Below are 27,204 nucleotides of genomic sequence, written 5' to 3'. Positions count from 1 at the left end.
ATGAAATATTTCCACCACCTGTGATCGATACGATCGATTTCGACGTTGAACGAGTGGACGCGCTCGGTTAAACTGTCCATAATAAATTCAATTGATTCTTAGCGTGGACGAGTAGTCGGTTTCCTCGAACCCCGTTTCCCGATTTCATTAACCGACGAAAGGGTTCGCGCGCCTCGATACGGGAATTCAATCGGCGAAGCCACTCGCGTCTGGAAGCTCGTTTATTTTTTTCTCTTCTTTCTTTTTTTTTCGGAGCCCGGTGCGCGCGATCAGCGTTGCTGTGGTTGCGGAGAGTTAAACGCAAGGGTGTATCGTATCGCGCGGTCGCCAGCTTAGGGTCGCAGGGCTGAATTATACGACCTATTTTATTCCGGTTCCAAGTTCCAGTCGTTCTCGTGTCGCTGGAAATCTACATCGCGCCCGAAGCTTTTGGGAAAATCGAACGAAAAAATACACATGTATACATACATCAAGATCCAGATATCGCGTTAAAAGTATTTTTTCTTCTATTTCTACTCGTGAACGGTATACTCGGATACGGATTAAATCTCGGGCGACTGGGTAGATCGCGGTGCAATTGCGGACAATTTTTCTAACACGGTGCGATAAAATTGGCAGACGTTAATTAAACCGGATCGATAATCGCGTTTTACACGAAACGAGCAGGTGTGCTCGAGAAAATTTTCGGTGGGGAGTGTACGCCGAGTCCCCCGACCGTGCGACCGACGCACGCCGAGGTGAATGTTTTACGCCCCGCGTCCCGACGCCGCGGCCACGAATCTAATATTCTAACGCGAGTCGGGCACTCGCGATCCCCGAAACTCGATTTCGGCTTTACACGCGCGCGTCAAGTGCGAGTCGAATGCTCGGCCGAGCGCGAAAAGAAGCGGACTACATACGTATGTATGTCCGTCCGTCCGTCCGTTCGAAAACACGGCCGTACGCGTCGCTCGGTCTCTCGTCGGCGTCGATGGATAATAAAATAAAATGTCGTTCGAGCTGAAAAGTCACGGGACACGGTGGAGGAGGGTCAATCCCGACGAGATATACGGTTATTAAGCGCAATTAGATCGGACGAGGCGAAACGATTCTTGACGCGGCTGTTAAGCGCTACACCGTGGTGGGTTCGCCAATTGCATAAACAACGGTTACATAAAAATATCGTGGAAACGCGATCGGGCGTGCCGCGAACTGTGTCGAGTGGTCACCGCGTGTCGGTAACGAAAACGCCGAGTTGCAGCGCACCGTGTCCCCGAGGCTTTCTACGCGGGAAAAAAAATCATCCGAATAGAGTTCGAGGCGAGCTGGAGACAATTTCTTTTTTTTCTTCTTTTTATTTTTTTTTGGGGGGAAATCTGCTCGAAACAACAGACCACGCTTGGAAACCTCGACGAGGGATACGCGCGCCCTGATGCAACTTCGATTTCTCGCCCTTCCGAACGTTCTTTCGCGATATTATTTTCTTTTTCGCGATATTATTTTCGTACAGTTATATTTTATAGGATTAATATAATCGCACGAATCGACGAACAAGGGATACGGGACGCGTTTCTGAAATTTCGAGTACATCGACGCACATCGTTGAACGAGACAAAGACTGCTCCGTTTATCGGCGTACCCGGTGGAACATTGGTAGAGCGTAATAAGAGATTAAACCGCGTACAAGAGTATTATAATAGATACACCGGGCTCCTGGTATTTCCCCGGTCGCTCTCGTTGTATCAAAAACACGGGTCCTATACATGCGAGACATTTTTGACCCAATTATTATAATAGATACACCGCTCTGTGTGCTTTCTTAATCCTACGGTATTACGAGGCTCGTGTTACGAGGCTCGAAGCTTCCTCGCCGAGAGAAACGGCTCGAGGAAATACTCTAAATCGAAAGTAAAAGTAAATCGTGCGATTAGACACTTTTACCTTTTCTTTACCGAAATATTTTAATCCCTGGAAATGTTGGAACGGATGTACAATAACAAAAATGATCCAGAGAATGTCAGACGTCGATATAGAAAACGGGTCCAATGTTAAATTTTAAAGATTGTAAAATCTTAAAGTCTCGATTCGGCTGTACTTTTTCTTTTCGGTTTCTTTCCATTCGGTTTCTATATTTTCGTATGTACGATCACTGTACCGCTGGATCTCTGCGTATTACAATAAACAACGTGTTGCAATCTGAATTTTACAGTTTACTCCGATCCAGAGGCTTCTCGAGAGCGAGAAAGAATCAAAGACGCGAGTTCCGCGTATTCGAGACACTTTCATTCACCGGTCTCGCGCGGTCAAGACGAACGTAGAGGGTCGTATCGAGATCCGCGTTCGAGCATCGAAAAAAAAAAACACACCGGAATAGTAAAGGTCGTCTTAAGTAAACAGTCGAGTCTCGAGCCGTTTTTTATCTCACTACGATACGACCCCTCGCGCTTTTACCATATATGGGTTGATCCGAATCGAGACGGTGTCCGGTCATCGAAAAAAAAAACACGCCGCAATAGTAAGGGGTCGTAGTTAAGTAAACAGTCGCCGAGCCGCGAGGCGTTTCATCGCGCAGCGATGCCGTCTGAGCTTACATTATGCGTTACGTGTCCCTAGATTCTTTGTGTAAAAAATAAGCATCTTATCGTTCGCGGAAAATTCTCCGTGCGAATCTCTACCAAGGTGATATCTTTGTCGATTTAACGTTCGCCGTGAATACGCGCCGGTACGCGCGGGGAACGTCGGTTCGGAGCAACGATTGGTACGTTTCCTTTTTTGCAGCGCGGAAACTTTTTTTCCCGCCGAGAAACGTCGAACCGTGTGTTAACAGACAAGAGATGGTCGTAACTAACGTCGAGTCTTTCGAGAGAGAATATTTGCCGATCGGTTGGTCTTCGAACACGAGACGAAGACAAATTGAAAAGAAAAGAAATAAATTTCGGCGAAGAATTCCCCGATTGAATATTCTTATCCCCTCTCCTTCGCAAAAATATTGCTGAGAGGAGCAGTGTGTCGGTAATTTGAAAGTTTCCCTCGACGAAAGTACGTCGAAACGTTGCAGAATTTCTTGTCCGGTGGAAAGTTGAAGCTCGACGACCCCGTTCGGTGAAACAAAGCTCGCGGAAAATCGTTTCCACGGTACGCTAAAAATAATAGCAATTATCGTAGGAATTTTTCCCAGCGTGTAAAATCGATTGAAAATACCCCGCCGAAAATTCGAAGCGTTGCTCGAATCGAGGCTTGGAAAATATTCTTGGAGGATCGCGGCGGATCGAGAACCGATGGCATCCATCGTCGACGATCGATGCACCGCGGCCGCGTTAACGCTTTTCATTCCGCTGCAGCGGATGCAATTATCCCGGTGCGCGACGGATCACGCGACCGTCTTGACGTGCAAAAACGCGAAATTGTCACACCACGGTGCGCTGGCTGAAATTACCGCGTGCAAACGTGGGAGCTCGTCTCTCGTGCACTCCGACCAATTGTTATCCGTCGTCGAGCGTTCCCTCCGCGACGAGCGCGGATCATCGATGCGCAAAAGTGCATCGAAACGAGCTCGAATCCCTACCTAACCGGTGCTCTTCGTTCCTCGTCGAAAAGTTCCGAACGAACGAACGAACGAACGAACGAACGAACGAACGAACGAAACGAGCGTCGTTGAGATATTTTCTTCGCGTGGTACGCGCCGATCGTCTCGATGCATTATCGGCCGGGCTGTCCAGATGCAGTCACGGGGGGTCAAAGAACCCTGGGACGCGCGTTTCCGTCGCTGCGGGTCCGGTGACGTGCAAGTTCCAGGTGCACGGACAACGACGACGATTGGCGAGAGATCGTGAATATTCGCATCGCGAGATATCAGCGAGGTCTCTCTCTCTTTACGTCTATATCTCTCTTCGTCTTGCTCTCACCGGAGCGTGCGCGCGCGCTTTCTCGCTCTCGCTCCGTCAAACTGCCACTCGCGGTGGGACGAGGAAAAACTATTTTCACGCTGCCTCCCAGGAGGATCGATACGAGAGCTCCTTCGTTGCCCCGACTCGACTCCGCGCTCTACCACGACTGTATTTTTAATTCGTTCCACTAATTTGTCGCAACGACGCGACAGCCACGGGCACAACGAGCTCGGCGACGACCGACGGTGTATCGAAATATCAGCACGGCGCGGAAATACCGCGAATAAATTAGAGAATTCTCAACCGTTTCAACCTCTGCTCGCTCGATTGCGTCAGATCTGTGCACGCTCGCCGAGACGGCGATCTTCCTTACGGGAGGGGAGAGAAACGGGACTACGAAACACGAGCGTCGAGACGCGAAGAAACGCGAAGAAACGCGACGCGGGCGCAACACTCGCTGAAAAACATCGAGATTTCGTTGCTGGTGGACGCGGTGATCGAAACTACGCGCGACCTCGCTGAGAAGTCACGTGACCCCGCTAAGAAGTCACGTGACCCCGCTACGAAGTCGGGTGACCGTGTTTTCGGAGTCAGATTTTTCCTTTCGGTGCGCAGCGATCTCGTACCGGGTTCGATGCACCTTAAAGGTTACTTTTGCGAAATAAAACGTCCACGTTTATCCGGTATTGTTTCGTCGCGCGATTTTTACCGAAAAGATAATTGGAACCGAGATGGGGTTCAAAATTACGTCGACTCGCGTGCTCTGGGAACGACGTCGAACGTTGGTCGGCGACCGGTAAACCATATTCGCGGATATCGATAAGCACGTATTCCGATACGGATCTATTTTTAGACGAAGAACGAGTCGGTCTTACTTCACCGTGAATTTTACGCGGTTGTGCGCAACGCGAAAAAGAAAAACAAGACACGGAGGATCGCGAACCTCTGCGTCGAACGCAACGCCGGACGACGATTAACGCAACCTCGTATTCCCCGGATATTCGTCGCTCGCTTCGCCACGGAATCTATTTATTCTCGACCGAAGAAGCCTACGACCGATTCCGCGGCGAATTTTGCCCCACCACCGTTACAAATAAAAATATTCTCCTCTTGTTCGGAACCAGTCGCAACCCTCTTTCGCGACCCTCGTTGTTTCGCGTTCCCAGGGTTCGCCGACGACTGGTACGAATTTCAGCTGGATTCGACCCGGCGACGTCTCAATTTGTTTCGAATAGGCGAAAGCCAGTCGCGATCCTTTCTCGGTCGAAAATAACCCCGCGAGCGTCCACGGATTCTCGCGACGTCTCTCGAAGGTATCGAGAATCCCTCCGCGAAGCGAGAGAAAGTGAGAGAGAGAGAAAGGGCTAAAGTAGAGAAAATAGAGAAAAGGGAGGGCACACGATCCGGAGACGTATCGCGAAACGAGCGAGCGGGTTCCCCGTTGTAAGTCGGGGCTCGTGGTGCCGAGGGTGCTCGAGCACGGCCCTGCTCGGCTTCCTCCGTCTCCGTCCGCTTCCTTCTTCGTCTCTTTCGCGCTCGTTTCTCGGGGCAGCGGTTAGCTAGCGTACCGGTTGGCAGTTAGCAAAGCGGCGGCGGTCGTATAAAGAGTCCCCGGCAGAAAACGAACCGGCGGTTAATCGTGTGTTCGGCCCGCGCGCGACGTACACACGCAGAGCGCAGAGCGATACGACGCGGCCGGCGTATATATTCGCGTGCGCCGTTTATACGCGTCGTGCGTGTCCGCTCGGGGTCTCTATCCGCCTCGCGTCCCGCCCGTTCCTCCTCTCTCGTTTTATCTTATCCCCTCCCCGCTCTCTTCCGTCTGGCCAGTTCTTTCGGCTGGCTCGCTCGCACGCCGACTCGCTCGCTCTCGCGAGAACGAACGAGAACGCGCGAGAGAAGACCGTGTTCCACGAGCGAACTCGCCCGAGAGACGAGCCGAAGAGTCGCTCGCTCGCTCGTTCGCTCGTTCGTTCGCCCGCGCGCGAAAACGCGCTCGCGATGGTGGAGGAGGAGGTGAAGGAGGAGGAGGAGGCTCTCGTTCGCTTTACGCAGCGTTCACAGCCGGTTGGAGACGCGGCGCGCGCGCGTCTTCATTATCGCGCGCCCGCGACTTTTTACCGCCTGTAAATAGTTAATTCGAAGCCGATCGTGGCGGCATTAGCGGCGCCTGCCAGTCGCGTCTAATATGGACAGCGTCGTTCCACGGTATACCCGCTCGTAGCGTTACGAGGACCGCGCCGCTATAACCGAGAGCACCGATGGATCTTACGGCCGGAATAAAATTAAATCGCTTACTCAGCGCGGCCGCGCGACGCCCCGGAATCTCGCGCTCGTTTTCTGCATCGCCGCACCTATCGGGAGCGAATTTACGCGCGGAAATATCGCACCGGGTCGTGTTTTCCGGGCGGAGGCGACCGTTTACACGCACCGTGTCTTATCGGCCTAGGAGGGGTATCGACCGAGCGAACGCCCGATGTTTCGGCCGCTCGAGGTCGTACGGAGATCGCGAGATGGAAAATAATTTCCATCGACGGACTCGTCCCAACGAGAGTGAACAAAGTCTCGATGTTTCGGAACGATCCACCGTTGTAAACGTTATTGAAAAATTCCACCGTTACGGGAGTTGGTATCGATCTAGATCGTCCACAGAATCGAATCGCGGCGACGAAAAGGAAACCGAGCTCGTCGCTCGAATTTCTCCTCGAGCGTACGAGAACGAGTTTCCCTATGGACGCGGCTTTACGCGCGACCGTCTGCACGCGCGTGCACAAAGCAGCGTGCCGATATCTCTCGGCCGGTGAGCCAAGCCCAGCGTCCAAGGTGCGTCACGCTCGGAAATATGCGTGCCTTCCGCCTCACCCTTCGGTACTGCTGCAGTTGCACCGCAGCCAATTCGAAGCAAATGCACGCACGGCGCTCGAGCGGTGCTACCCGATCGCTGCCGGTCCTCGAATCGACGCCACCGAGAAACGGGACACCAGCATCGTCCCATCGTCCCATCGTCCCATCGTCCCATCGTCCACTGAGCACGAGGATCGACGCGAACGTGGACGAACCATGGAAACATGTGGCGGGTGTTCTTATCGTCGGTCTAGATACTCCTATCTTCTCTCCATCTCTGTTATCGCGTCTCGAAACGTTGTCGCAACGCGAAAACTACTTCGAACGCGCCGGTGTGAGCGCGAGTTTCGATGGAACGAGCCGGGAGGGGGATCGACCGGGATCGCTGGACTAAAGCCGCGTTCTCACGTGCGCGAACACGCGCGATATTCTTTTGCAACAACGAATCGTCGTTACCCGTCGCGAAACGTTAGCTTCGGGGACTGTCCGCGTTTCGATGGCGGGTCGAAAGTTTGGATAGTTTGTCTTTTGGGTTTTAAAAGGAACTTAGCCGAGAGTCGCGCAAATCTCTGTAGTCGTTCCCACCGACTCTATGTTCTCGTATCTCCGAACATTAACGGTAAGAAACTTGACGAGGAAAATTATATCCGGATAAGATAGTTCCGAATTTCATCTCGGTCGTCCCGCGAATAAGAATTCCAATTCGTGTCGCACGTTAGTATCCCTCGGTGGGTAAAAATAACAACAATCGGCTCTCTCGTCGAGAGACACGGGACTCTGGTTGCGCGCGTTACTTTTCCCTAACGCCCGAAAACGACGTCACGGTGGATTCCTTCACCGCGGTACGAGGAACGCGTAGGACTGGCAAACTCGTTGGTAAAACCGTCCTCGGTTTCTATATTCCGTCCCGATTTACGCTCCCGAGCCGATGGATTTATTTCGGTAAATCTGCAGCTTTTTCCGTGCGCGGTTTCGGAAACCCTTGTAAAAATTACGCCCTCGGTATCCACGCTCGCGCCGCACGAGAGGTCGCGAACGGATGAAAATAAAAAGGAAACGCAACGATCGCGTAAACGTGGCCGGGTACCGATGTTCGAGTTGTTTCGCGGTCCTCCGTGGCGATACGGAGGCGCGCATATTCCACGGCATCTTTCCCGATTTCGCTTCTACCTCGTTCGCTCTTTTATCCGAAACCATTCGCGAATCGGTCCACGTGAGCGCGTCGAGTGCTCCGTATCGTGCGCGAGAGGCACGTCGGCGACGGGGACGCCGAATAAATGTTACCCAATGGAGCCTGATCGATCTTTTCTTCGGCTCTTCCCCGCTTCTGGCTTCGCTCGCTGGTTTCCCCGCACCCGTTCGCCGCTCCCTCGCTCTGTAATTCGTATTCTGCGGCAGTTGTATCCCGGGATCGCCTGCAGCTCCGGCGAACGGTGGCTCTGTGTTTGCCGGCACGTCGGATAGTTAGTCGATGATGTCGGACGACTAATGCGCCGGAGGAAGTATCGACGTATCTCCGCCGCGAGCCCCATGCACGTGTTCCACCCTTCTCGCAATTTTAGAACCCCGTGGTTGCCGCCGTTGCCGCTGCGCCGTTACCGTGTCGCCGTGTGCACCGTACTTGCATCCGTATCTCGAGATCCGACGACGAGACTGCGGACTACGGCCGACGGGGGAACGGGGGGACGAGGAACGGGGGGAGGGGGAGGGGGACCACGACTACGGAACGAGGGAGAGGGTTGCGTTTCAGCCGCGTCGTTCGCGAGAGACGGGTCTCGCCAACCCCGTTCAGGGAGGAGATGCCACGGGTTTTCGACTTGGGAAAGACGAGCGCCGCGTATTCTCAAAGACCGCTTTGAAAATCGGTCAACCTCTCTACCTTGCCGTCTTACGACCGGATTTACCGCTACGGGAACGAATCATGAGAATTACGGACGATGGATTACTTTCGGCGAGAATCTTTCCTAGATATTTATTCGCGTTGCAATTTTTCTCCATCGATCTCGTATTCCCAGTGATCGAAAGGACGGATCGATCGAGAGGAGACACGCTCCATCTTGAAAGTGGAACGCGTCGATCCTACCGACTCGTCCAATATTTGCTCCAGCCAGAGTCTTCCGTCCGAGTACGGCGAAGAAACGATGCGACTCGAGAATTCTCGAAAGCGTCGCGACGATCCGCCTCGACGGACCCCCTGATTCAACGCGTCCCCCCGACGTGCTGTTTTTTTTTCCCGTTTATACTTTTCATTCGCACCGTAGGAATTCAACGTCCTCGGCGGGCTCTCGGGTGGCACGGGTACGCGCTAAAAAGTGCAATTACGGTATTCGATTGCACGACACCGACCAAGTTCTCCCGCCTCTATTTTTACTCGCGTAATTCGACTCCGATCGGACAAGGAGGTGTACCATACGCTTTACGTAACTACGCGCGCGACCGTGCTTCCATTAATGCCGGATCGACTTATTGCGAAATTGTAGACCGCGACGAACAGTCGCCGCGAGGAATCGCGTACAATGTCGCGAAAGAAGGGGATCGCTTTAACCCCACCCTGTCGCTCGATGATCGAACCCTCCGCGTGGAAACCCACGTACCGTGGATTCCAAGCCGAGGGTACCGTGTCGTTATTGTAGCGCGCGATCTTCTGGACTGGGAGAATATTCGATGGAAGATCCAAAATTGAAGCTGGAGTTGCTCGAGATTCTCGACTTCGAAAAGAAACAAGAATTTTTCGAATTTTGTCACCTCCGGTGGAAGATCAAAATCTCAGTTGGAAGATTCTCGACTTCGAAAAGAAAGAAGAATTTTTCAAATTTTGTCACCTCCGGTGGAAGATCCACAATTGAACCAGGCGTTGCTCGAGCTTCTCGACTTCCCCGCGAAAAGGAACAAGAATTTTTCAAATTTTGTTAGCAACGGTGGAAGATGAAAATCTCCGTTGGAAGATGAAACATTGAAACAAGAGTTGCTGGAGTTTCTCGAGTTCTCCGCGAAGGGAAACGTTTGAGAATTTTTGTAATTTTATGATCGTTGTTAAGAACGAGCGGTGCTCCGTTCGGTCCGTTTTCGAGATCGCGGCGTGGAAATGTCGCGATTCGAGAAGCCCGTGTCGGTCGGTCGTCGCTAATCAGGGCAGGTTCTCGAACGAAAACCAGTTTCAATTATCGATGACCGTGCCCAGCGATACTCAAGGCAATACACTTCGGCGCGGATTTCTCGATCAACTTTCGGTCGCCACCTGCCCAGATAACCGATCCGACCTTTTCAGCGACGCGCATAGATTTATTGCCCGAACGACGGATCCCAGATAACGAGGAGTTTCGCGAAAGCGGAACGTAGCGTCGATTCGGTCGCGAGGCGAGCTCCCCGAGCGTTCGCGACGGCTAATCGATACTCCCTGTTTCCGAAAGATTCGAAAACGGATAACGGAAAGCTCGGGCTCTCGTAATAGGTATCCTCCGCGCGCAGGCAGGTGCGAGGACGACGAATTAATTAATGGGATCGGGTGACCGTAATTAAGCTTAATTAGTCCGGCCCGTTGCTAGCTGTGTTTATACAATGCCAAAGTATCGGGCGAACCGCCACGCTGGAACGGTCGCCATTATCGTTCCGGCGTATCGATGAGCCGCGACCGATCTCTTCCTACCGATCACGCGGAAAAAGAATTCCAATCCGCGACAAATCCGTGTCTAAATTTACCCTCTTTCGAATTTCGACTCCGATCGTCTACTCCGTTGGCGCTCAACGCCCACGTGTGACCGAATCGCGAGAGAAACGATCTCGAGACGTTGCTCGAAGAGTCGGTTGTGTTCCGATTTACGTTTCTTTAAATTTTCCTCCGTGTCCTCTGTTGGCGCGTCAACGCCCACGTGGCCAGGTAATCGCGAAAGAAACGATTCGGAGACATCGGTCCTCTAACGTGGAGCCTCGTCGAGTTTCCGCTCCGATCGGTGGTTCCTCGAAGCGAATGGAAGATTCGGGGACACTGAATTTAAACGCGGTACACTCGTCGTAATAATTTCTGTCGCTTCGCGGCCGATTCTCTCGAAAACACGTCTCCGTTCCTCGTGTCTCGAACGATCATCGATCATCCCCCGAAGAGCCGTCGTTTAACCCCAACGTTGAAGACCGGAGGGAGCTTTACCAATTTGCTCGCATTGTTCGTGATTATTTCTCGGGAAACGACCGTCGCGAGCCACTCTGGAGAAACGATTCGTTCGAGAAATATTTCCATCTCCCTGTATCGCGAATAGATTTCGAGAATCGAAACATCGGGAGAAGTAGCGCGTTCGACGCGTTCTCGGAGCGCCCTCCCCGGATAAGTGTATCTCCGAAATGTTCCAAACTTCGTTTTCGGAGACGCTTCGAAAGGGTTTGTTTCGTTATTTCGAAAAAAAAAAATAGAAACTCGCTCTCCTTTCGGAGCCGCTTCGAGCGCGAGAAACTCGGTTACTTTTAACGTCCTCGGACCCCCTATTTTGAAGACGTTACGAGAGAAATGACGTAGTTAAAAAATATTCCAAGCTGCTACGATTCGCGGAGTGTTCGCGCGAGACGAAACACCGTATACTCGAGAATTCTCCGGCCCCCTCTCTCCGACTCCCCCGGGGAATTAAAGACCTCCACGACGGGAGGAACGTCAACGAAGGCTTTCGTTCGAGCAAATCCGAATCCTCCCTACCCTTCGCGACCCGAAGCCGACCAGAAACGGACGTATCCGAACTCGTTAATCATTCAGCGGGTCGGTACGGCTCACCAGGACGGGGTGGAAGAGAAGGGGAGGTCTAACTAACGACCGACGGAATAAAATCTTCTAATGGGCCGGAATGCCACGGAGAGAGTCGGTGCCCGCGCGCGTCATCGACGGCTTCTAATTCGGCATTTCCATTCGATTAGAGGACCGTCACATGCCGTTCGAGCGGGCATTCTATTTCCATTACGGGACCGGACAGATAGTATTCGCGGCGTCGAGCCGCGAATAGAATAGACAACATCGACGGGGAATCGGGATACCTTGAATAAGTTAGAAGGGCTCGTTCGTTGCGATCGATAGCCAACGAGCGCGCGCGGGGGGAAACGAAGGCCTCTCTCTCGCTACGGGAGAGGAACCGAAACGCCACCCAAGTAGAGAGAAGAGGAGAGAAGAGGAGAGAAGAGGAGAGAAGAGGAGAGGAGAGAGCGTCAACGGACCGGAGACCCATTTCGTTTCCCCCCTCTCCACGCCTCTCGCGCACCCCACCCTCCCTCCCTCTCGGCTTCCCTCGAAAATAGTCGTCCACGGGGAACGGGTTTACCACCCCGAGGAGAGGACGCCGTACGAGAGTCTCGCGCGATTTCTCAAAAGGATCGGGGAGAAGTTCTCTGGGTCTGCCTCTTCCACCGCTGGCCACCGCGGCGGCGTTTACCCCGGAAATTTACCGACGTTCGAGGAGAAAAAATTTTGGCAGCAGCCGGTCAGCCTCGTCCCAAATATCGAACCGGCCCCGGGGGATCGATAGCGCCGACGCGGTTTTTCCTTGCCAAAAACCAACTCTCCTCCTGCCCTCTAAAACCTCTCTCCTCCGCGTGGAAACCTTTCCTTCCTCCACGGTCGCTCGTGGTATTGCGGATGTTTCCTCGTTCCTACAACCGTCTCGGTTCTTCCACGTTTTTCGCCTTAACGCGTTGCGGAACCAAGGGGGCATTTTTTTTTTACGCAAGGACGAGATCGTCCGTTTTGGATCGAGATCGTGCAACCTTCTCGCGAATTTTCCCGATCGGAGATTCTATTCCGTGACGAAGCGCATCGAGTGACTCGCGTATTGTAATTTTCAGGAACGGATACGATTTTATTGCAATGTACGAAATTCAGTGCAAACAGAAACGATCTCTTCCTCGCTGTTTGTTTCGTAGATGATCCTTGTACTTTGTATTCGATTTTGGTGTAATTATTCGACGATCGGTAACTCGTGAACCGATTCGATCAATTATTTCGTTAATTCCATTTACTATAGTTCCACTCGAGTCGAAAACCCGTCGCCTCTCTATCTTTGGGTATCAATTATTCGTCGCGATTTCATTTTTACAGCGGTTTCCGCGAACGGTTCATCGAGCCGTGTAGTTCCTTAAACAGACTCGGGAAATATTTCACCGGACTAATTAACGACGAATTAAAGCGACTTATCCGAGACGTAAATTCGATCGAGAGCTAAATAACCGAGTCGTGGCTCGTTTAAAACTACACGGTATCTTGTCCTGTGCTCGGAGTTACATTACGGAAATGTTCCTCGAAGAATCTTGAAAAATTACAAGAGAAAGACAGAAAAGAATCCCGAAAAAGAAACTGAACGAATTTGGATTTTACCGGTTTTTTCTAGAAATCGTAAAAATTACACGCGATGTACTTTCCCGTATCGTAGAAAAGAAAGGAGACAATTAAACGATCCGACGATAGATTCTACTATTTTTACAGACGCCCAATAATTACGAAAGTGCTCCGAGTAGAAAAAATCTGAAAAAATTGAATTTATCGCTTCTTCCGTGTTACATCCAATCGACGTTGTATCAATAACGAGATAAAACTGACGCAAGCCACTTTCACAATCATCGACGCAAATTACACTTCCTATTCGTTTAATAGTACATCGATATTCGTCGAACGTTTCGTTCGTCCCTACGAAATCGGTCAAATCTCCGTAAAACGCTACCGACTACCGAATCCGTCGCTTGGACAACCTAATTAAGTATACGAGAAAGAAATTAACGGTTCGATGGTAAAGTCGAGTGGAAATTCACAGCACCCACGCAAATCGGGACCGTCGTCGAACTCTTTCTCGAAAGAGACGAAACCCAAGAGAGATCGTGTTCTCGTAACGCGTATTAGAACGGTTTCAAAATCTCCCGCTTGTATCTCGAGACACGGTTGCGCAACCAGCGTAACGTATTTTATCGCAACCGATCGCCTAATCCCCGTCCATCGAAAGTGTGACGCGATCGTAGGGATACTTGAGCCCGAAAAAAACAAAACGCACCGCTCGATCGGTCGCGTCCGGAAGAGTGAAACAGTTGTTGCACCGCGAGTTCGCGTAATAAACGTTTCTCCGATAACAATTGCCGGTCGATGCCGCGTTGTACGCGAATTTCATAGTTTTCCAGCGCTGGAATCGTTCGGGAAAGTTTTCGCTCGAGTGAAAAACTACGGAGTCTCGAGCGAATAAAACCAAACACCACCGCAACGTGTTGCTCTACTGGTTTAATCGCGGTTTCAAAACTATCGAAAGTCACGACGTATGTTTATTGCTTCTTTCGATGTTTACTAGTTCACGGTGGACCCATGAAATCGGTCCCGCGACTAGCGAGACATTGTCGAATACTTTTGAAAGGAAATTCCACATTCGAACGATAAAGGAATAGAATCCAAAGTAAAAGATACACTCGATCGTAGCGTACTCACCCTGAATGAAGATCACATGTTTTTCCCGGCTAACCACGAGGGGGCACATCGGGCATCCTTCCGATTCGCAAACGGGAGACCCTGCGCAGAACACGAGAAAAGAATTAGTCGAAATCGTCGCGTAAAGGAGAAACGCTATAGTAAAACGAGACACCCCGAACGAACGCGACGGGATCTCCATCATCGTTTCGAATCGCCGCGCGCGTCGACGAACGCACGAACCCCGCGCGCAGCTGATAATTGATAGCGTCGAACGATATCATTAGGCGCGCGTACACCAGGAAGAAATTAGCACGTGAAACGGGCCGAGTACCGCCCGTCTCGCGAACCGATACTTAACAAAACCCGATACAGACTCGGGTGGCAGGCACAACGTGCCACGAAACGTCGACCATGAGGCGCGACTCGGCGCGCGTTCCTTGCTCTCAGTTTTGAATAATCGCTCCAACGGTTCGGTCTTTTCCACGGCACGAGTGTAATAACGCGAACCCCCGTAGGAAGTCGATAAAACCGTGATATCCTCTGCACACAATACCGGGAAGGGGGGTTGGTCGGTTGGTTACTCGGTTGGCCCCCCCCTGCTCCGTCCCACGTATGAAACAGGGCCCGAGAACCCGTAATTACAAAGTCGCCGCGCCGTATCATTATGCACTTAAAATCTACCTGCGCGCGTAATAAATTAGAATATATTACGACAAAGTATTACATTGGGAACGTTAAAGGGGGGACGAGTCGAGAGGGGGGTAACCGTGTTCGAACACGGGTGGTATCGGTGACTCGAGCCGCCCTTATCGATCTTATCAAAACTGCATTCGGAAGCCGGTAACCCTTCTCTCGTTCGCTCTCTCGCTCTCTCTTTCTCCGTTGCTCGCTGGGTCGTTCTCTCTTTCTCGGTAAGGGGCCGCGGTAAAAACCGTATTATCGATCATTCCGAGTGGCAATTTGCATGCTCGACGACCAGCTACCCCCCTTTGCTCCTCCAGCTGACTGTGCTTCGATGCGTGCATCATCGGATCCTCATCAACGACGGAATCTCTTCTCCTTCTCGTCGTTCTCGTCGTTCTCGTCCTCGTCCTCGTCGTCGTCGTCGTCGTCGTAGTCGTAGTCGTCGGGGTCTCGCGGATGCGACCAGTTTTTTGCCTGGAACGCGCTCGGTTAAGAGCGAGCGAGTGGCACGGTTTCGCCTCTAACTACGCGCATTACTACCCGGGCGCCATTATACGCGCGCATTCCCGCGCGCTAGCGTCTTCTCCAACGCGGAAGTCCTCGCTCGAGAGAGCCACCAGCCAGCAGAGGCCAGGTTTCCGCGATATCCTCGATGGAACCACCACCTCTCCTCCTCCTACTTCTCCTCCTCCTCCTCCTCCTCCTTCGTGTACCCGGAATACACACGCGATCGATGATCACCGCCTCGCCGCGCGGGATATTCCTGTCGCGGCGTCGCTGGTTCCAGGCTTGTAACGCATCGACCGGGCCCCCGTTTTTATAATTGTTACCGGTTTGCTTCGTTTGTCCCCCCCTGTGGGCTGGTATCGACCACCGCTGCGCGCGCGCGTGTATATGTGCGTGCGTGTGTGTACACGCGTGTGCTCGTACCCGACACCCCGACTATTAGATGAAATTTTTTTTTTTTTTTTACCTTCCTTCGGTCGTTTCGGTGAAGTGGAACGACCCTTGGGCATCGATGGTCGACGTTGGGTAAGATTCGACCCTGCCGTGGTCTCCGTTGAAAAATCGAATCCCTCGGAGGGTAATTTTTTGGAAATCGAGCGTACATTCCGGCCTTTGTGCGCTGGTCGGCGATGTCGCGACCAACGGGGAGGGACGGGGGTTGAAATCGAAGTGGACGGAATTTCTTTCTTTTTTTTCACCGATATTTTTTTCTAGGATCTTTACACGGTGAAAGACTGTGCTGCGTTGCGACCGTGCGCAATATTTGTCTCGGTTGCTCGTAGATTCGTTTCGACGCGAGTAGAAAATACACCGATACTGTCGGCCGGCTAAACCTATTCGTATCGAAGTACGTTCGAAATTAGAGGAACGCGCTCCGTAGTCGAGCGGCTTTAAAAAGAAGCTCGAAATAGGTCGGATCGACCGGTGCGATGGTTCCGGCGTCGGTACCGAAAAAAAACATGGAAATTGAACGTATATAGAGTGGAATCGTACAAAGTAACGCCGGTGGATGGGACGGTTCGACGAGCGTAACGTATATATTTTTGTGTTACCGTAACTAATAAATGCGTGGAAATATCTCGCGATGAGTAACAAATCGAAATCGTGTAATACGGATATACGAGTGTATAAATTTCAACCGACGTGGTTGCCTCGTTGCTCCGTTCGGGTCGCTCGACCCCGCTGCTTACTTTTCGATACGAATCGTACGCGGTGTTGTGGGACACTGACGTCGATACCTGCGCGATGAGTCAGTTGGAAAGTAAACAGAAGCTAACGCGTTGCCCTGGTATACTTTTATTGCCCGTAAACCAATGTTCGTCGACGCCAGATTACTCCAAGGTCGAGTAACCGTGTCTATTTATTCGCCACACCTGCTCCAAGATCGTCACCTCTTTGTTTTCGTTCCATTTCTCGGCAATGTAATTTTCGCGTCGCTCGAAACTCTCGACGAATGAATCGACACGTTTCGAACCTTTCGGGGATACTTCCCGTTCGATTGGATCGATCGCGATTAAGATACATCGGAGATGCTCGATTCGTTGCTAATTGGGGAGCGTGTACGAACCCAGAAGCAAACGATCCACAGGTTTAAACAATGGAGTTTCATAGCCGTTCGAAGAGCGTGGCTGTGTGGGTCGTTAAGGGTGTTTTACTTGGTCGTAACAAGTCCGTTGTGGCTAGAGGTTGATCGATTCGTGCTATCCGTCAACGATTCGGGAGCTCAACAGATGGAACGGTACGACTGTTCTCGTCCAAAGCCAAGGGAAGACTGTTTCGACGAGCGCTCGACTCTGGTCACCTTGTCCCGGACACGGGTAGACCGTATCAGGTGTTGCTAAAGTACGACTACTACCTTGAGAATATTCTTAAATTCGAACTATCGTTCGAACGTACCCTCGATGCTCCGATTTTTTCGCTAAAGGGACATTCTAAAAAAGTGAACCGATTAAAAATTCCAACCGAGGGTAGAGTAACGATCTCGCGTAGTTTTTCAGGCGATAACGAAGAACCGAAGTATCGCCTCCGGGAGCCGAAGAACGTTCACGGGTTACTTTGTCCGCAAAGAGCTCCGTTTTCCCGCGAAGGAAAATTTTCCGCCAATGGGAACGATATCTTCTAAAGGTGGACCGTGCATGGAACGCGTAATTGGGTTAATTCGAGCGAGTTTCAGCGCGGTACTGTACACAAGCGAGATAACAATTCTGGAAAGAGAAGAAAAAAAAAAAAGAAAAAAGAAGAAAAAAATCCCCGGTTGCCTCGGCGCTGATACGAATCCCGCGAAGTACGCAAATCTTCTCGGTCGCCGAGAGAGGATAAGTTCGTCTCTTCGCTCGAGAAGTCCACTTCAAACACTTCCAGCGAGGCGCAACTTCAGAAGACCGTTACGCGGAAAGAAAGCACCCGGGAGGCTACGTTTATGTAACGTTTTTCTTATAGTCGGTTCGGTTGGAAGTTACCGCCGAGTTCGATCGCTCGGTTCGAGAATCGGCAACGACGGCTCGATTAGGCGGAATATCGAGACCGTGGCGTGCCGCGCGAACGGTGCTCGTTAGCGCGAAATGCTTTTCTTTTTTTCCGCGTAGACCGATGTAAGAAAAATCGTACATTATCCGCGAAGCCCGTTGATACGTTACGAACGCGTTTCACCGCGGTGTTCGGCTTGAATGAAAAGTCGGTGTCGGTCAACCGTGAACGACGCCGCGCGGAACGTGTTAACTTCGATGATTAGACGAGAATCGGTGATTTTCTACGCACCGAGGCACTGCCTTTGACATAATTGTTGCCGCGCAACGTGGCATCAATCTAACCCCGACGTAACGAGTATTTAAACGGCGAGCGCGCTTCGTTCGCGCGGGCAAAAAACACCGGAAGACCTCGCTAAAACCTTTAACGTTAACACACCGGCTGTACTTTATTGAATTATACGCGATACCGGTCGAATCGTTTTCATCGGTAATATTCATCGCGAACCGGTTATCGTCCAGCCGGAGCGTCTCGAGACACCGTTAGTTTACTCGCGTCGATGGAACGATATTCGAATAGAAAATTTTCTTCGAAAAAAATCAACGACCGACTCGTCGACCACCGCGAGGATTTCTCGAATACCGTTCAACCCGAAACGCGAGAATATCGACGAGTTCCCGGCCACTCGTTTTCACCGAGAGAGAAAACCATTTCAACCCTTTGACTCCGGCGCGCTCGAAGCTTAAAGCGTACACGGTGTACGGAAACGAGACAGTTTCTATTCTACGCTCGGTTACGAAGCGTTCTCGACGACGCGGAAACCGAGGCGAATAACGTCCCTTTGAAGCTGTTTCTTCGTAAACTCGATCGAAGCTTATTAGAAAGATAAATTCAACAAATGGGATGCAAATCACGCGCGTGCGCTCTTCGCGAGCTACCGCGGAGGTGTCTTTCTTTAACCGATCACCTGTGTCCAGTATGAAAATTGAATATTCAAATTTTTCATTCATTCTTTTCTCCATCGTGTACCGTAGACATTAACAGAAGCGGAAATAGAGTACGGTTTAAGAGTACCCTCATCTCGTGAAAGAACGAGGCTTCAAAATTCTAAGCACTCGAATTTTAAACGTTCGAATATTCTATCTTATCTCTCGAGACAAACCGACGCACGCGTTCTTTTTCCTCAGGGTTACATTTTAATAACTACTTTACTTTTCCACTTTCCCCGCATTTCTTCACAATTCTCGAAACCCAGTTGTCTTTGCAAATAGCTCGTGCCGGATACGCTCCCGCAACGGGAAGTCGATTCGTACGAGGGAATAGAAACTCCCCGTGGAAAAAAAACGGCGAACGTCGATAATTTTCACGTTTGTTGGAGGAGCAGAGGCGCAAGGGGAACGAGTTTCCAACGTCGAACCGTCACCGATGCGGCGCGATTTACCGGCGACGATGCAACGTAATTTCGCGGGAAAATATACGAATTCCTGTACGTCGAGGGGTCCACGAGCGAATACCTTTACGATCCGCGACACGGTCTTCGCGAACGTGGCTTTTCCACGAAGCGTAGACGCCAACGTACGCGTCCAACGCACGATCGGATTTCAGGGCGGCGCGTATATTATACCGTGCTACGTGGGAACGTGGACGAACATCCACCGGTCGATCCGACTGCCATTACGGGAGAGGACGTCGTTTCTACGCTCCTGGCGCCGACGAATTAATAATTAACGCGACGAGTGGCGGTCACCAGTGACCGACGCCGCGCCCCGAAGCGAAACGACCCGCGGCCAGCCAGCGACTGTAATCTACGCTCGATCTCTCCGTGACGTTCTACTCGCACGGATCACGATATTCGACGATCGATCGATCGAATTTGTATCGAACGGTGAGCGAAGAAAGACACACCGTGAGACCGAAAATTACGACACGAGAGACTCCAGAGTCACGAAATAAAAGAACGGAGCGGGAACGTTGTACGAGTGGTTTTCTTTTACGAGGAGACGAATTTGAAAATTAACGAAGGGTACTTAAGCGCGTGTACAACGTGGGTGAAAATTTATGGTGTAAATGGGACAGACGGTACGTTACGCGTGTCACGAATTTTGATCCACTCTGTACACGCGTACGTTTACGCACGGATGAGTTCGAGAACGGATCGCGGAAGATTTTTAGGTAATTCTCGTGAAAAATGACAACCGGGAGGAAAATGAACGACGTTGTAGCATCGTTGCGCAACACGTACGATCAGGGGCGTAAAAAGAAGTTACGTCTGGGTCAATACGCTCGTTACTTGTTTCGGGGCTACCTGTTGCAACGAAGCAACATTTTCGCGTTTGACGCAAATTACAACATGCTTGAGACCCGAGGATGATGGATATTCCACCTGGAGGTGTAATTAACATATAATAGCCCTGCAGGTTCAGCCACTGACGACGATACAAAATTCATGCAACAGCGGGCCGGAGTTTCGAATTAAATTGCTCCAAGTGACCGATGCAAATACGAGTTTAATTTCATGGGTAGTCGCGAGCAAAAATTACTCGCGTCGAACGCCCGCCCGTATTTTCGCGTTAATCTCGGTATTATCGTTTCCTCTTTTCGCTTCCAATTAGGATCGTTTTCGTTCTTTAATTTCGCGGGGCGCGGTTTCTCCGCGCGGATCCTTTAAAACACTTATCTAGATTATGGATCGTTGATACGAAATTTGAGCAAACTCGAGCCAAAACGGAGGATCGGGAACCTTTCGAATCTCTCTTCGACCGCAAAGGTTCGATAAAATTCGTTCCTCCTCTTCGTTCGACGAGCGGCAAAGTCGATCGTTAAAAAATCAGCCGTGTCCTTCGAATCGAAGCGCGCGAATCGGCGGTTCGAAACTTTTCGATTTTCCTAGGGCGCGCGTTCGGTCCGAAAAGTAAATTCTCTTAGCAGTGGAACTCGAGACGTATACGTCGGTGGTACAATCGCTCTAATCGAGATTTCCTCGCAATTTGAACCGTGTCTTTCTGCTTGGCGAGCAGCGCCGCTGCCGGGGAACACGAGATGCGCTCGACTAAATTCGTTACGCCACGCCACGGCGTGTCGTTCCTCTTTCGAGCGGCTCCCAGTTGGGTAGAAAGTCGACAGGGGCTATATGAAAAATGTCGAGACCGGAGGAAAGATCGTTATATGGAAAGGATCGCGAGGCGACAGCTGCCCGGAGGCTTTGCCAGCCCAGTCCCTCGCTCGTTCCTCGATCGAACGACCGCGCCGGAGAAAGAGAGAGGTCGACCCACGCCGGATCACTGACGTCATGCCCCTTTAAAATCTCGCGAACCACCAACGAGATTCGTCCGACCAACGCGACAAAGACCAATTTTCACCAACGGAGACGTCTCGTCGTCGCGACGCGCGCCTAGCCACGAAAATAAGCCGAATATTCCGCAACGCGCAACGAGTACGAGAGAAACATCGCGCTCGAGTCTACCGTTATACCTGAGCAATACCTACACCCGTTACATCTCTCGCTTTGTTCGTTTCGAGCACATTCGTGGATTCAAGTATGTCTTTGTAAATTATACTCGGTACGTTTACGCAATAGATACACCCGTTACTTCTCTCACTCCTTACGCACGAAATTCAAAGACATCTCTATTACTCGATCCACCGCGTCTGAACGGACACACCTCGTGGTTCCCCCACTCCGCCGCGCTACCCCCACCGCGCAATATTCGGCCGCTCTGTACTCCGCCTACGCGAAGACGCTTCCCCCACTCCGCACGGTGCGTGTTCTCGCGTAAATCGGCCAGGCTGTAGAGTCCGCTGCGTCGAAATCGCGGCAAGAGAGTCGAGGAACACGCGGCGAGCAGCGAGTCGATCGCGCCGATGCTTTTGAATAATTACGCGCGGGTTGCACAACGCCGCGCCGCCGCTTGGAAATATCGCGTACAGTCGGTGAATCGTGATCGCGGCCGCTCGTACGCGCCGGCACGGCTGAAATAAGCGAGTCCAAGTCGCCCACGTAGTCGGTAGGAATCAATAAGTTCCTGAACTTCCAGGAATAAATCGTCCGCGTGTACGGGACGACTCAAAAGTGGTACCGGGCAAACGAGAATTTCTAGAAATTACGCCGACGACGCGAGAGCCGGATAAGCGGAATAAAATTGCGAATTTTGCCCGCGCCTAATGCGATGCTATTATTACTCGTACGCGCAGACTGCGGCAGTTCTCGACGCGAGTAGAGACCGTGAGGATTTATTCGTACGAGCTACGAGTATCGTTGGGTTAATTTACGAGTCGATGGTGGGGGACCGATTTGTCCGGGGTTCTCGAACGGAACAATTTCGTAACGTTGCGACAATTTTTCGGCCAGCTACGAAAGCTACCGAACGTATTTTTCTCCGTTAGGGACAGCCATCGATATCGAAGCACCGAGAGGGGGTCTTTAACAATTGAACTTAAAGTCTGGACACACGGTAGGTGTCTCTGAAGATTTTTAAATCCTTGTACGGTCGTTGCACGGATGCTGGAAGAATCACAGTGTCGTCCAGCAAAGAGAAGGAGTGTACCAAAATGTTTCACACCCCCTCTCTCGAAGTCTTAGCTACGATGCGTACACGTACGCGCGCAATGTGCAGTCTGTATGCAGTACACCGTACCGTGCACGTATTCGACGTACATTCTCGGGCTCTTTAACAAATACGCAACGAGAAGCACGAGAAGAACAATAATCGTCGCGATGGAAGATCAATAATAATCGCGCACCTACATCGAACGTTTCCGATTGATCTCGGACAGAGATCAAAGACCATTAAACAAACAGAAGAAAACCGTCCAGAAGAAAATCCACACTGGAGGTCCACGGTGTCCTAACAGCAATCCACTTTGTCCTGAATCGTAATTTTTTCGATCGCGCGATATACGTGAAACTTTGTTCGCGTTTTCCAGCTACGAGCTGAAAATTCTTCTCGTGAGACGTCGTTTCTCTGCACGCGGGGTGGTTCGATCTCTCGCGTTTACATTTATCCTGGTAGACACTGTCCAGGTACATCCGTCCGAGGATTTCCACGGTCGCGTCAAAGGATACTCGATCCCGAGGTACAAAGGAAGGTCCGATGAAGCGCGTTAATTCAACAGCACCGGGACACCTCGTCGACGGGTGGGGAGAGACGGAGTTAAACATCTCACCGGGCCGAGAGTTATTATTTCAAAAGAGGGAGAAAGAGGGAAGGTGCTCGAAGACGGGAAAGAAGAGGAAATCCACAAAGAGAGCGCGATTAAACCAACGACGACGACGACCACGACGACCACGACGACGACGACGACGACGAGGCGACGGTCCCATTTTCTTTTCTCTTCTGGTCGCGAATCGATTACCGGCTGAAAGGCGCCATTCAGAACGATTCGTCGTCGTGGTCGTCGAGAGGTGGTCACGAGGCGTGACGCGGTACTCGTCGAAGCGAGTCGTCCTGTCTTCTCGAGAGGAAAGAACGCAAAATCCGGACGAGGGGGGGAAACGGGTGACGGGGTGATGGTGGTGGTATCTCGAGATCCATTCGTCGCTTCCGTCTCGATCGTTTCTTTCCGTATGCGAAAACTCGACGTTCGACGAAAAAACCAGCGCCGAGGGGCTAACAACCAGAAATGAAAATAGTCCAATCGGCGATATTCATTCGAATTATGGCGCGAAAATAATCGACAGATGACGCGCCTGTTGCTTCACGGTATTCCTAATAATTGTAACCTCGTTGATGATAATATGTTTATTAGAGGGGTTGGTCCCCTTTAGCGTTCAATATACCGAATTTTGTGATTCGATAACGGATGTACGATTGGCTCGGAAGGAACTTACCCTACTGCAAAAATTATTCGCGTTAATTCCGATCGGATCGATAGCCGCGATTCGGTTCGTCGTTAAAGAGCGATGTCACCGAATTGGATCGTTCGAAGGGTGAATGATCGTAATCTCCGCGAAGAAGGATAATTGTACAGATCGAGGTAGAGACAGTCTTCGTAAGTTGGGAAGTAAATTGGTACTCGTGAGCGTCGAACGATGTGTCGCGAGTCGGTCACCGGTGACCACCGGTGGCAACGCGCGTTAACAAGCGCGTGAAACGCGCGAGAAACAGCAGAGGGGGTAAATTTCCGGGTGTAATTCCACGCGCTATTTTCGTTCCCTCGAGTGCCATAGCTTCCACTCTTTTGAACGTAGAACACTCGAAAAAATTATTTTTTTTAATTATATGCCGCACGCGCGACTCGACGCCCACCCCAGATGAGGAGGAGGAGGCGGAGAAGGAAGAGGAGAGACCGAGAGGCTCTCGGTCGCACCTGAAACCCGCCTGGAGCTTTTTTTTTCCCTCTCTCTCTCTCTCTCTCTCTCTCTGTTCTTTCCGCGAGCGCGTCGATGGCCGCGCGTTTTGTTCGCGGGTTCCTCGAATTTTAATCGCGTAACCGGTCCGACGCCCGAGTGGCAGGCAGGTTATATACGCGGCACGACCGAAAATCGCGGAAATACGCGCGTCGGGTCGAATTAAAAAGGAAAATACACGCCGGGCAAATAAAAAGCAGAGGAAAGGATCGCCGAGCCGAAAATATTTTTCCGCCCGCGCGATATTTCCAGGAAACCGAACCGCGCGTCAACGAAAACACACCACCGGTTACCGTATCGTCGCTGTTTCGTTACCAACACACCGTACTCGTCACCGTGTATCGTACACGACCGTACACCATCGATCCAGCTTCGAATTACAATATCTCCATTACCGGTATATCTCTCTAAATTCTTTAACACCGCGCGGCGCTCTCCCCGTTTATTAATACTCGCCATAAAACAGTTGAATGAACAGAAACTCGAAGGTAAATATTAATATGCGGATTCGCGTCCAGGGGAATATATTCGCTATTAAATAAATGTAAATTTACGTAGGGTCCCCCACGCCCCCCCCCCATCCCTCCCTCCGCGGGCTTTATTTGTACAACTTATATAAATCTCTTCGTGTTTCACCTACCCTCCCCCCCTATCGCACCCACATCGTTCACCCGGTTCGACCGGTGATTTATACGTATACGCACACCTGTTGTCATCGAGGGCGACCGGATAAACAAATTAAACAAACGCAAATGTTCCTGCGTTAACAATTACGGGAACGCGACACGTTCCCGCGCGCACGAGCCTGCCAACCCGCTATAAAAATCCGCGCGTTTCTGGTGGCCGCTCCAGAACTGTAATTCAACGCGAACTCGCATTATCCCCGTTTAATCCATAAATAAGCGCCGTTTATACAAATAAATTCGCGCGTTTATCGCCGATCGCACCTGCCGCGAGGCGCACCGAGTACGACCTATGCAACGATCGATCGATCCCCGTGATCGTGGGATACGAGGCTACGGGGTGATGCTCCAGGAAGAGAGAGAGAGAGAGTCAAAATTCTCGTATACGTTGTTTCGAGAGTCCTCTCTGGTCGCGTTACGGAGAAACGAAAGAACGTTTCGATAGTTTTCTTTCGAAAGCTTCTTTTCGCAGATTGCACCAAAGAGGAGGAAGATGGTGACTTTTTCTTTATTCCTCTGTGTCGTTCTATAGAGTAACTTTTTACTCGAATAAACGGCTCGGTAAAATGCTTGGAAACCTACTTGCGTTATTTATAAACGGATCAAAAATTGTCCGGTCACGTTTCGAGAGCATTGATTGCATTTTTAAAACGACCTCGAGCGCACGGTTGAACGTAAGACTCGTTTCGGAGATGAATGAACTTCAATTTTGTCGAATTCTGTCCCCGCTACGGACCAACGGTCGTTTATATAGAAAGAGTTTCTGTTAGGAGAACGTTAATCGAAATCGTAGAACACTTTCCGTTCGCGAGAAGTAAGTTCGGAGTACCTGCACTTAAAACCGACCCGCCTCGGACTCGGCGGAACCGTCGTTAAGAAAAGTTTGGAGCGTTCCATACGTAATGCTCGAAAGCGACAGTTTTTCCGCCCGAGACACCATTGTCTCGGTCTTAAACACGGTTGACAGCCAAGCGTTCGCCTAAAGCAGTCACGCGTCGATCAACGACCGATAGTTCGGGCCAGCAGCTATGCATACCTGCTCGATAAATCTTGCTTGGCAGAGCTATCGGGATTCAGTCGCTCGTGGACGATTTATTCGAGATACGACGTACCATGCGAAGGGACAAGACGTCGTTCCGCGAGCCGAGAGAAAGAAACAGAAAAAAAAAGAAAATATGACGAAGGAAAGAAAGTAGCGAAAAGTTGCAGAAGTGAAAAGATACGAGTGCCACTCTCCAAGAATTAGAACCAACGGCCGAGAGAATGCTACAGGTCGATTCCAAAGTCTGGGTCGATCTCCGTTTCGAGGAAAGATAAAGGAAAAGGAATACGATTCACCCGCGATAACGCGCTAATTGCCTCCCACGAGCGAACGAACCGGAAAATATTTCAAATTTAATCGTACCTCTCGTACCAGAAGTGGTAATTTTTACGATAAACAGCTACGTTAACAGTTTTGTACGCTGAATAACGAGAAGAACCAATTTGCGTCGAAAAGAACCGTGTAATGCCATTTAAAGAGCCGGCGGCGCATGTGCATACGGGTTGCACCTGCACCGTTGCGCTCGGGGAGAGAAAAAAAAAAAATTGCGTCACGGGCCTGATGCAACCTTTCCCCCTGCAATTCTTTTCTTTTCTTTTATTTTTTTCTTTTTCTCAGTCTTCGCGGAGCGGTCTGGCCCGGTTTCTGGAATCGCGAGAGTACAATTGGAAAGTCGAAAGAAATTGTCCCAGCTGGAGCAACGTCGATCGCCGCGTATCTCCACGGAACAGCGTCGCGAATCGTTACGAGCGTCGAGCGAGTGGCTGGTATAGGTAGTGTATCGGTGATCGACGAGTCACAGGATGCAAATGAAAAGTCACGTGGAACTGGCGTGCACCGAGCGTGTCGAACCGAATCCCGGCCTCGTTGTTTTCACTGCTGCGAAAAAAAAAATCGAACGCTTCGGCTCGGTTTTTCGAAAACAATCGACGACCGTCTACGGTTTCCGGTCTCGGTGATTTTTGTCGCCTGGTGTATACGCGACCATAAGCGGGGTGGGACGTGGGCCGACGGGTGGATCGCGCGAAACGATTCCGTTACCTGTCCCCTCTACCCGTACGCGTCGAGTCTTCGTGGAACAGCGTAGGTAAACACACAGAGAAACGAGAAAACGTGGGTAAAGCGTGCGACGAACGCGTACACACACGTGCACACGTACGCGGGGAACTATGGTCGCGATACGACCACGACCACGACCACGAAGCGTCACGGAAAGTCCGACTTAACCTCGATCGCTCGTAGATCCACGATCCTCGTCGCGGCGAACTCGCCGCTCGAGAGATAAGGAAACTGCGTGCGTGCACGCGCAATCGTCGAGAATTTTTCAGACCTCACCCGGTATGTCTCGAGTC

General features: G+C 51.1%; 1 protein-coding gene across 8 annotated transcripts in view; it reads right to left on the bottom strand.

The window, feature by feature from the left end:
• The window catches only part of LOC143152402 (bromodomain adjacent to zinc finger domain protein 2B), a 190,844-nt gene that overhangs the window by 92,673 nt on the left and 70,967 nt on the right, over positions 1 to 27,204 (bottom strand). For all 8 annotated transcript variants that reach the window (XM_076322472.1, XM_076322478.1, XM_076322477.1 and 5 more), the window contains exon 2: positions 14,143 to 14,223. The gene's annotated coding sequence lies outside the window, so the exon portion shown is untranslated. The remainder of the gene's footprint in view (positions 1 to 14,142; positions 14,224 to 27,204) is intronic.

This window comes from Ptiloglossa arizonensis, chromosome 10 (assembly GCF_051014685.1).
Source record: "Ptiloglossa arizonensis isolate GNS036 chromosome 10, iyPtiAriz1_principal, whole genome shotgun sequence".
NCBI classification, from domain to species: Eukaryota; Metazoa; Arthropoda; class Insecta; order Hymenoptera; family Colletidae; genus Ptiloglossa; species Ptiloglossa arizonensis.
This window is presented reverse-complemented; position numbering and strand designations above follow the sequence as displayed.